This window comes from Coturnix japonica, unplaced genomic scaffold, assembly GCF_001577835.2.
Source record: "Coturnix japonica isolate 7356 unplaced genomic scaffold, Coturnix japonica 2.1 chrUnrandom491, whole genome shotgun sequence".
NCBI classification, from domain to species: Eukaryota; Metazoa; Chordata; class Aves; order Galliformes; family Phasianidae; genus Coturnix; species Coturnix japonica.
This window is the reverse complement of record NW_015439885.1, coordinates 57,733-65,565: the sequence shown is the minus strand read 5'-3', so window position 1 is coordinate 65,565 and position 7,833 is coordinate 57,733. Positions and strand designations below refer to the sequence as shown.

The following is a 7,833-nucleotide window of genomic DNA, read 5'->3' as shown; positions in this document are numbered from 1 at the left end:
AATGGGTGGTAATGGGGTAATTGGGGTATTGGGCAGGAATGGGGGGTTAATGGGGGTACATGCGGGGTAATGGGGGTAATGGGGGTAATGGGGGTTAATGGGGGTAATGGGGGGTAATGGGGTAATGGGGATCGGGTAATGGGGTAATGGGGGGGGTGGGTAATGGGGGGTGATTGGGCGGTAATGGGATATAGGGGCGATCATTGGGGGAGGGTACATTGCGGGGTAATGCGGGCGGGGTAATGGGCGTTGGTAATGCGGGGTATGGGGTAATGGGGGTTAAATGGGGGGTAACTGGGGGTAATGGAGCGGTACTAATGGGGGTAATGGGTAATGGGGGGTACATGGGGGTACATGGGACGGTACATGCGGGGTCGGTAATGGGGGTAATGGGGGGATATAGGACAATGGGGGATATGGGGGGGTAATGGGCGTAATTCGGGGGTAATGGGGGTAATGGGGGTAATGGGGGGGTAATGGAATAATGCGGGTAACATGTGGGTAATGGGGTACATGGGCGGTGATTGGGGTGATGGGGTCTAATGGGGGTGGTAATGGGGGTAATGGGTAATGGGGGGTAATGGGGTGAATGGAGGGTAAGTGGGGGTAATTGGCCGGGTAATGGGGGTAATGGCGGTAATGGGGATATGGGGTAATGGGGGATTATGGGGGGTAATGGGGTAATGGCGTAATGGGGGGGTAATGGGGGTGATGGAATGGGAGGTAATGGGGGTAATGGGGGTAATGGGGGGTAATGGGGGTAATGGGGATCTATGGGGTAATGGATAATGGGGGGTAATGGGGGTAATGGGGCGTTAATGGGGGTTAATGGGGTAATAGGGGGATATGGGGGTTAATGGGTAATGGGGGTAATGCGGGGTGTGGGGTAATGGGGGTAATGGGGGTATGGGGGTTAATGGGGGGTAATGGGGTAATGGGGGAATGGGCGGGTAATGGGGGTAATGGGGGATGTGGGGGGGGATATGGGGATGTGGGGGGTAATGGGGGATGTTGGGGGCTGTGGGGGTATGGGGACATGGGGGGTATGGGGGGATTATGTGGGGCTATGGGGATGTGGACGAGGTATGGGGATTTATGGGGGAATGTGGGAATATGGGGTATAGGGGATATAGGGGCTGTGCCGGGGTATATGGGACATGGGGGACAAGTGGGGGCTATGTTTGCGGCTATGCGGGGGCGTAATGCGGGGATGCTTGGCGGGATCATGGGGTGCTAAAGGGGACCTGTGGGGGCTTCATGGGGACATCGGGGACAATTGGGGACTATGGGGCGGCCAATGGGGACAATGCGGGGGGATTGTGGGGGGCAATGGAGAATGTGGAAAATTCGGGCGCTATGGGGATGGGGCGATATTCGGGGTACTCATAGGGGCCTGTGGGGGGTCATGGGACATGGGGGACAATGCCGGAGGCTATGCTGGGCTTTGTGGTTGTGGGGCGGGCTTGTGGGGTTGGATTTGGATTTGCTGGGTCACCCCGGGGCGGGTGTGGGTGGGGACCCACATGGGGGTTGTTGGGGTGGCGTTTATGGGGCAGTTGTGTTCGTGAGGCAGGTTGATGCGGGCAGGTTTGTGCGGGCGGTCTTATGGGCGGTTTCGTGGTTGTAGGGCAGGTTGTGGGGGCAGGTTTTTGGGTGCGTTTGTGGTTGTGGTGGGTTGTGGTTGTGGTTGTGGGGCAGGTTGTTGGTTATGGGGCAGGTTGTGGGGCAGGTTGCGGTTTATGGGGCAGGTTATGGGCAGGCTGTGGTTATGGCGTCAGGTTTTATGGCCGTCAGGTTCGTGATTGTTAGGGCAGGCTGGGTGGCGGGCAGGTTGTGTTGCTAGAGGAGGTTGTGGCGTCAGCATAGGTAACGAGATCTATTGTAGGGCACGGCGATTATGGGGTCCCAACCTTCAGCCACATGAACAGTGTCTGTCGGCTGTGCTGGGATCTTGTGGGGCAGGTTTATCCGGCGGCACGGTTGTGGGGCAGGTTCGTGGTTATGCGGGCAGGTTATGGGGCAGGATTATGCCGGCACGTATGGGTCCACCTTCAGCCACATATTGACAGCTATACTCTGCGCTGTTAGGGATTCTGTGCGCCGCGCGTTACTCGGCGGCACGGTTGATGGGGCAGGTTGTGCGTTATGGGGCAGGTTGGTGGGGCAGGATTATTGGGGCAGGCTTGTGGTTGTAGGCGCAGGTTGTGGGGCAGGTTACTGGGCAGGCCTGTGGTTATGGGTCAGGTATGGTGTTCAGGTCTTCAGCCCCCACTCTCAGCCACCATTAAACAGTTTTTATGGGCTGTGTGATCTGTGGGGCAGGTTCATTTGGGGCAGGTTTCAGTCACCTTCAGCCCATTAACGGTGTCATGGCTGGTGTGCGTGGAGATCTGTGGGGCAGGTTATGCGGGCAGGTTGTTGCGCTTAATGGGTCAGGTTATTGGGGCAGGTTGTGGTTATGCGGGCAGTTACTGGGGGCAGGCTGTTGGTTCTATGGGGCAGCGCTTGTGGTTATGGGGCAGGTTATGGCGTCAGGTTCTCCAGTCCCACCTTCAGCCACAATTGACGGTGTACGCGGGCTTGTGTGGCAGATCTGTCGGGCAGGTTATGTGGACGGTGTTGGTGGTTATGGGCAGGCTACGTGGTCCAGCTATGGCATGGTTATGGCTCACTTCAGCCCACTTGACCAGTGTACGGCCTGTGTGGATCTGTGGGCACGGTTATGGGGCAGGTTTGTTGGTCTTATGGGGCAGGCTGTGGTTATGGGGCAGGTTATGGGGCTCACCTCTCAGCCACATTGACAGTGTACGGGCGCCACTGTGTGGGATCTCGTGGGCAGGTTTGGGGCAGGTTGTGGTTATGGGGCACTGGTTATAGGGTCAGGCTGTGGTTATTGGGGCAGGTTATAGGCGTCAGGCTGTGGTTATGGGGCACGGTTATGGGTCAGGCTGTTGGTTATGGGGCAGGCTTATGGCGGTCTCACCTTCAAGCCACATTGACGGTAGTACGGGCTGGTTGTGGGACCTCTGTGGGGCAGGTTATGGGGGCAGGTTTGTGGTTATGGCGGCAGGTTATGCGGTCAGGCTGTGGTTATGGGGGCAGGTTTATGGGTCCGCTGTGGTTTAGTGAGGGCACGAGTTCATGGCTCAGGCTTCGCATGGTTATGGCGCAGGTTTAATGGTCTACCCTTCAGCCACATTGACAGTATACGGGCTGTTGTCGGGATCTGCGTCCCCGCGAAGCTGACGTGCACTCGGTGCTGGCCGGGCGCTGTGGGTCCGGTACGAGCAGCCGGACACGTGCGCATCTTGCCGCGAATCCTCCAGCGTCCACCTCACCGTGTCACGGCGACCCAATGGGAGTCCTCAGAACCACGCAACGTCACCGGAACCGGCACCTCGCCCGACAAGGGCACATCGTGCGGAACAGGGCCAGCACCGTGTCCCCATTGCGCCCAATTGCCCCAATTGCCCCATTCGCCCCCCATTCGCCCTCCCCCCATCTGCCCCCATTGCCCCCCATTCGTCCCCACATGTCCCCAGTGTCCGCCACTGATCCCCCACTTGCCACATTGCCCCCCAGTGTCCCCCAGCTGCACCCCCATTGTCCCCATTGCCCCCCACTGCTCCCCCCATTGTCCCCTAGTGCCCCCAATTGTCCCCATTGCTCCCACATTGCCCCCCCATTGTCCCCATCTGCCCCATCTGCTCCCCACATTGCCCCCCATTGTCCCCATTGCCCCCATTGCCCCAGTGGTCCCCCATTTGCCCCACCTCGACCTCCCCACCCATTGTCCCCTCAGTGCCACCCAATTTCCCCACTTGCCCCCAATTGTCCCCATTGCCCCCCATTGTCCCCAATGCTCCCCCATGTCCCCCATTGCCCCACTGCCCCCCTCACTGACTCCCCCAATTGTCCCTTATGTGCCCCCCAATGATAACACCATTGCCCCCATTTAGATCCCCCATTTGCCCCCCATTGCTCCCCCCACTTGTCCCCCATTGCCCCCATTGTCCCCATCTGCCCCTCCCAGCTGTCCACCCATTGTCCCTGTTGTCCACCCTATGCCCTGCCTGTCTCAAACAAGAACACTTCGTTACCCCCCCCACCCCCCAGCCGCCACTAACCCCTCTCTGTCCCCCAATTGTCCCTGTTGTCCCCCCATTCCTTTGCCCCCCATTTGTCCATTGCCCCCACTGTCCCCCATTGCGTTCCCTGTTGTCCCCACTTGCCCCCCATTGATCCCCATTCGCCCCCCCACTGTCCCCCATGTCCCTGTTGTCCCCCATTGCCCCCCATTGTCCCCCAGTGCCCCTCATTCGCCTCCATTGTCCCCCATTTGCTCCCCCCATTGGCCCCCATTTGCCCCACGTGTCCCCATTGCCCATTGCCCCATGCCCCCCATTGCCCCCCATTGCCCCCATTGCCCCCCACTGTCCCCCGTTGCCCCCCTTGTCCCCCATTGTTCCCCCATTGCCCCGTTGACCCCCATGCCCCCCATTGCCCCATTGCCCCATATGTCCCCATTGCCCCATTGCCCCCATTGCTCCCCATTTGTCCCCATTGCCCCCACTGCCCCCCATTGTCCCCAATGTCCCCAGTGTCCCCACTTGTTCCCACTTGCCCATTGCCCCCCCAGTGCTCCCCCAGTGCCCCCCATTGCCCCCCATTGTCCCATTGCCCCCACCTGCCCCACGCCACATTGTTCCCTAGTTTGCCCCCAATTGTCCCCATTGCCCCCCCATTGTCCCATTTGCCCCCCTTACTCGTCCCCCAATGTCCCACAGTGTCTCCCTCCCAGTTGTCCCCCATTGCCCTCATTGCCCCCCATTGTCCCCACTTGCCCCCCATTGTCCCCAATTCCCCCAGTGACCCATTGCCCTCAGTGCCCCCCATTGTCCCCCATTGCCCCCATTTGCCCACCCCACTGCCGCCTACATTAGCCCACACTGTCCCCAAAGTTGCTCACCCCACTTGCCCCAATAGCAGCCCCCATTGCCCCACTGTCCCATTTGCCCCCATATGCCCCCCATTGCCCCATAGCAGCCTCCCATTGTTCCCATTGCCCCTGGCAGCCCCCATGTCCCCCACTGCCCCATAGCAGCCCATTAGCCCCCATTGTCCGCCCAATGCCCCCCATGCCCCATTGCCCCCCATTGCCCCCATAGCTGCCTCCAACGCCCCCATTGCCCCCATTTTGCCCCATAGCAGCCCCATTGCCACATTGTTCCCCCATAGCACCCCCCACTGTCCCATTGCCATCCATTGCCCATAGCAGCCCCATGCCCCCCATCTGTCCCATTTTGTCCCCGCTTGCCCCCCATCTGCCTGCCACTATCGCCCCTAGGCAGCCCTCATTTGCCCCCCATTGCCCCATAAGCCAGCCCCCATTCGCCCACATAGCACAGCCTGCCCATCTGCCCCCATTCACTCCCATTCCTGCCCCCCACATGCCACCATTCGCCCCACTAGCAGGCCCCCATTGCCCCATTGCTCCCCATTGCCCATCAGCTTGCCCCCCACACGCCCCCTTCGCCCCATTGCCCATAGCACAGCCCGCTCATTGCCCCCATTGCCCCCACTTGCCCCCATCAGCCAGCCCTTCATTGCCCACCGATCTGCCTCATAAGCAGCCACACCATTGCTGCCCAATTCGCCACCCATTGCCCCATCCACGCCTGCCCCCAACGCCCATTGCCCCCATTGCCCCATAGCAGCCCCCATTCCACATTGTTCGCCCCATAGCAGCCCCCCACTGTCCCCATTGCTCCATTGCCCCATAGCATCCTCATTGCCCCCCCATTGTCCCCGTTGCCCCCATTGCCCCCATTGCCCCATTGCCCCCCATTGCCCCACCTTGCGGTGTAGATGTCAAAGTAGGTCGGTTTATGGCCACGTTTCCGCTGGGTTCGATGCCGGGGCCTCGTGCCGACACTTTGCCGGCGTCGCCGAGCGCCATCCCCACCTGAACCGCAAACGGGCTGCCCCGTAATGTCCTGACCGCCAAACAGAACCGTCACCTGCAGACCGAACGTCAGCACTCACCGCATGGGGCAAAACAGGGGGCAGAGGAATGGGGACGGCAGGGGGATGGGAGAGGGACGACAGGTAAGGGGTCACGACAAAGGGGAGGACGAACAGCGGGGGGACGTGTAAGGAGATGTGGGGGACCACGACAAGGGGAAAACGGCACAGGGGGTGACCACGGCACGGGGATGCGTGGGGACACAAGCAGGGGGGTCACTGTTAAGGAGACATGACAAAGGGGGGACACAGGCACGGGACGAATGGTGGGAAACAGCAGGGGGGTCACTGTAAGGGGCACGTGGATATGGGGACAGCAGGGGAAGAGACAAAGGGAGGGGACACGGACAGCAGGGGACAGCACAGAGACACAGCACGCGGGGGTGGAGGGAGGGCGGACAGCCATGGAGAGATGGATGGGGGGACAACACAGTAGGTGGACACGGTCAGGGGACACGACAAGGGGGGACAGCACGGAGATACAGCAGGGGGATGGAAGGGGGGGACACGGCATGGAGATGGTGGGGACACAGCAGGGGGACACAGTAAGGGGACAGTGGAGGGACACAACAAGGGGGCACGACATGGGGGGGACATGGACAGCAGGGGGACTGCATGGAGATGGTAGGGGGACACAGCAGGGGGACACGGTAAGGGGACACGGCACAAGGATGGTGGGGACACAGCAGGGGGACACGGTAAGGGGACACAACAATGGAGGACACGACAAGGGGGACAGCACGGAGATACAGCAGGGGGATGGAAGGGAAGGGGACAGCAAGGAGATGGTGGGGACACAGTAGGTGGACACGGTCAGGGGACACGAGAAGGGGACACAGCACGGGGGGGACAGCATGGAGATACAGCAGAGGGATGGAAGGGAGGGGACAGCAAGGAGATGGTGGGGGGACACAGCAGGGGGACACGGTAAGGGGATGGCATGGGGACAGCAGAGGAACATGACAAGGGTACACAACATGGGGGGGGAGACAGTGACACGTAGGGACACTGCAGTGACACGGTGACACACGTGGGGACAACGCAGTGACACGGTGACAATGTGGGTCACATTGTTGTCACCCACCTTGTGCAGCCCGGCCACCTTGGGGACGTAGGTGACAGAGAACGTCCGCTTCTTGTCCTTATTGGCCACCACCTGCGCCTGGGGGGGCAGCGGGTCAGAAGGGAACCAATGGGAACCAATGGGAATCAATGGGAACACATGGGAATCAATGGGAACCAATAGGAACCCATGGGAATCAATGGGAACACATGGGAATCAATGGGAACACATGGGAATCAATGGGAACACATGGGAATCAATGGGAATCAATGGGAATCAATGGGAATCAATGGGAACCCATGGGAATCAATGAGAACCCAATGGGAATCAATGGGAACCCATGGGAACAATGGGAACCCAATGGAATCAATGGGAACCCATGGAATCAATGGGAAACCAATAGGGAAACCCCAATGGCGAACCCAATGGAATCAATGGGAACCAATTGGCGAACCCATGGGAATCAATAGGAACCCGATAGGAACCAATGCGGAATTCAATGGCGAAACCCATGGGAATCAATAGGGAAACCCCATGGGAATCAAATGGGAACCAATGGGAACCCATAGGGAACCAATGGAGAAACCCATGGAACCCAATGGGAATCAATGTGAGAACCGATAGTGAACCAATGCGGAATCAATGGGAACCCATGCGAATCAATGGGAACCATGGGAACCCAAATGCGTGAATCAATGGAACCATGGGAATCAATGGGAACCCAATGGGAACCCGGATAGCAATCT

General features: G+C 59.5%; 1 long non-coding RNA gene across 1 annotated transcript in view; it reads right to left on the bottom strand.

The window, feature by feature from the left end:
• Positions 1–5,859: 5,859 nt before the first annotated feature.
• Positions 5,860–7,833, bottom strand: part of LOC107307136 — a 17,626-nt gene continuing 15,652 nt past the window's right edge. The window contains exons 3-4 of the long non-coding RNA XR_001552343.1: positions 7,109–7,186; positions 5,860–6,020 (exon numbers count right to left, since the gene is read on the bottom strand). This is a non-coding gene — a long non-coding RNA (uncharacterized LOC107307136). The remainder of the gene's footprint in view (positions 6,021–7,108; positions 7,187–7,833) is intronic.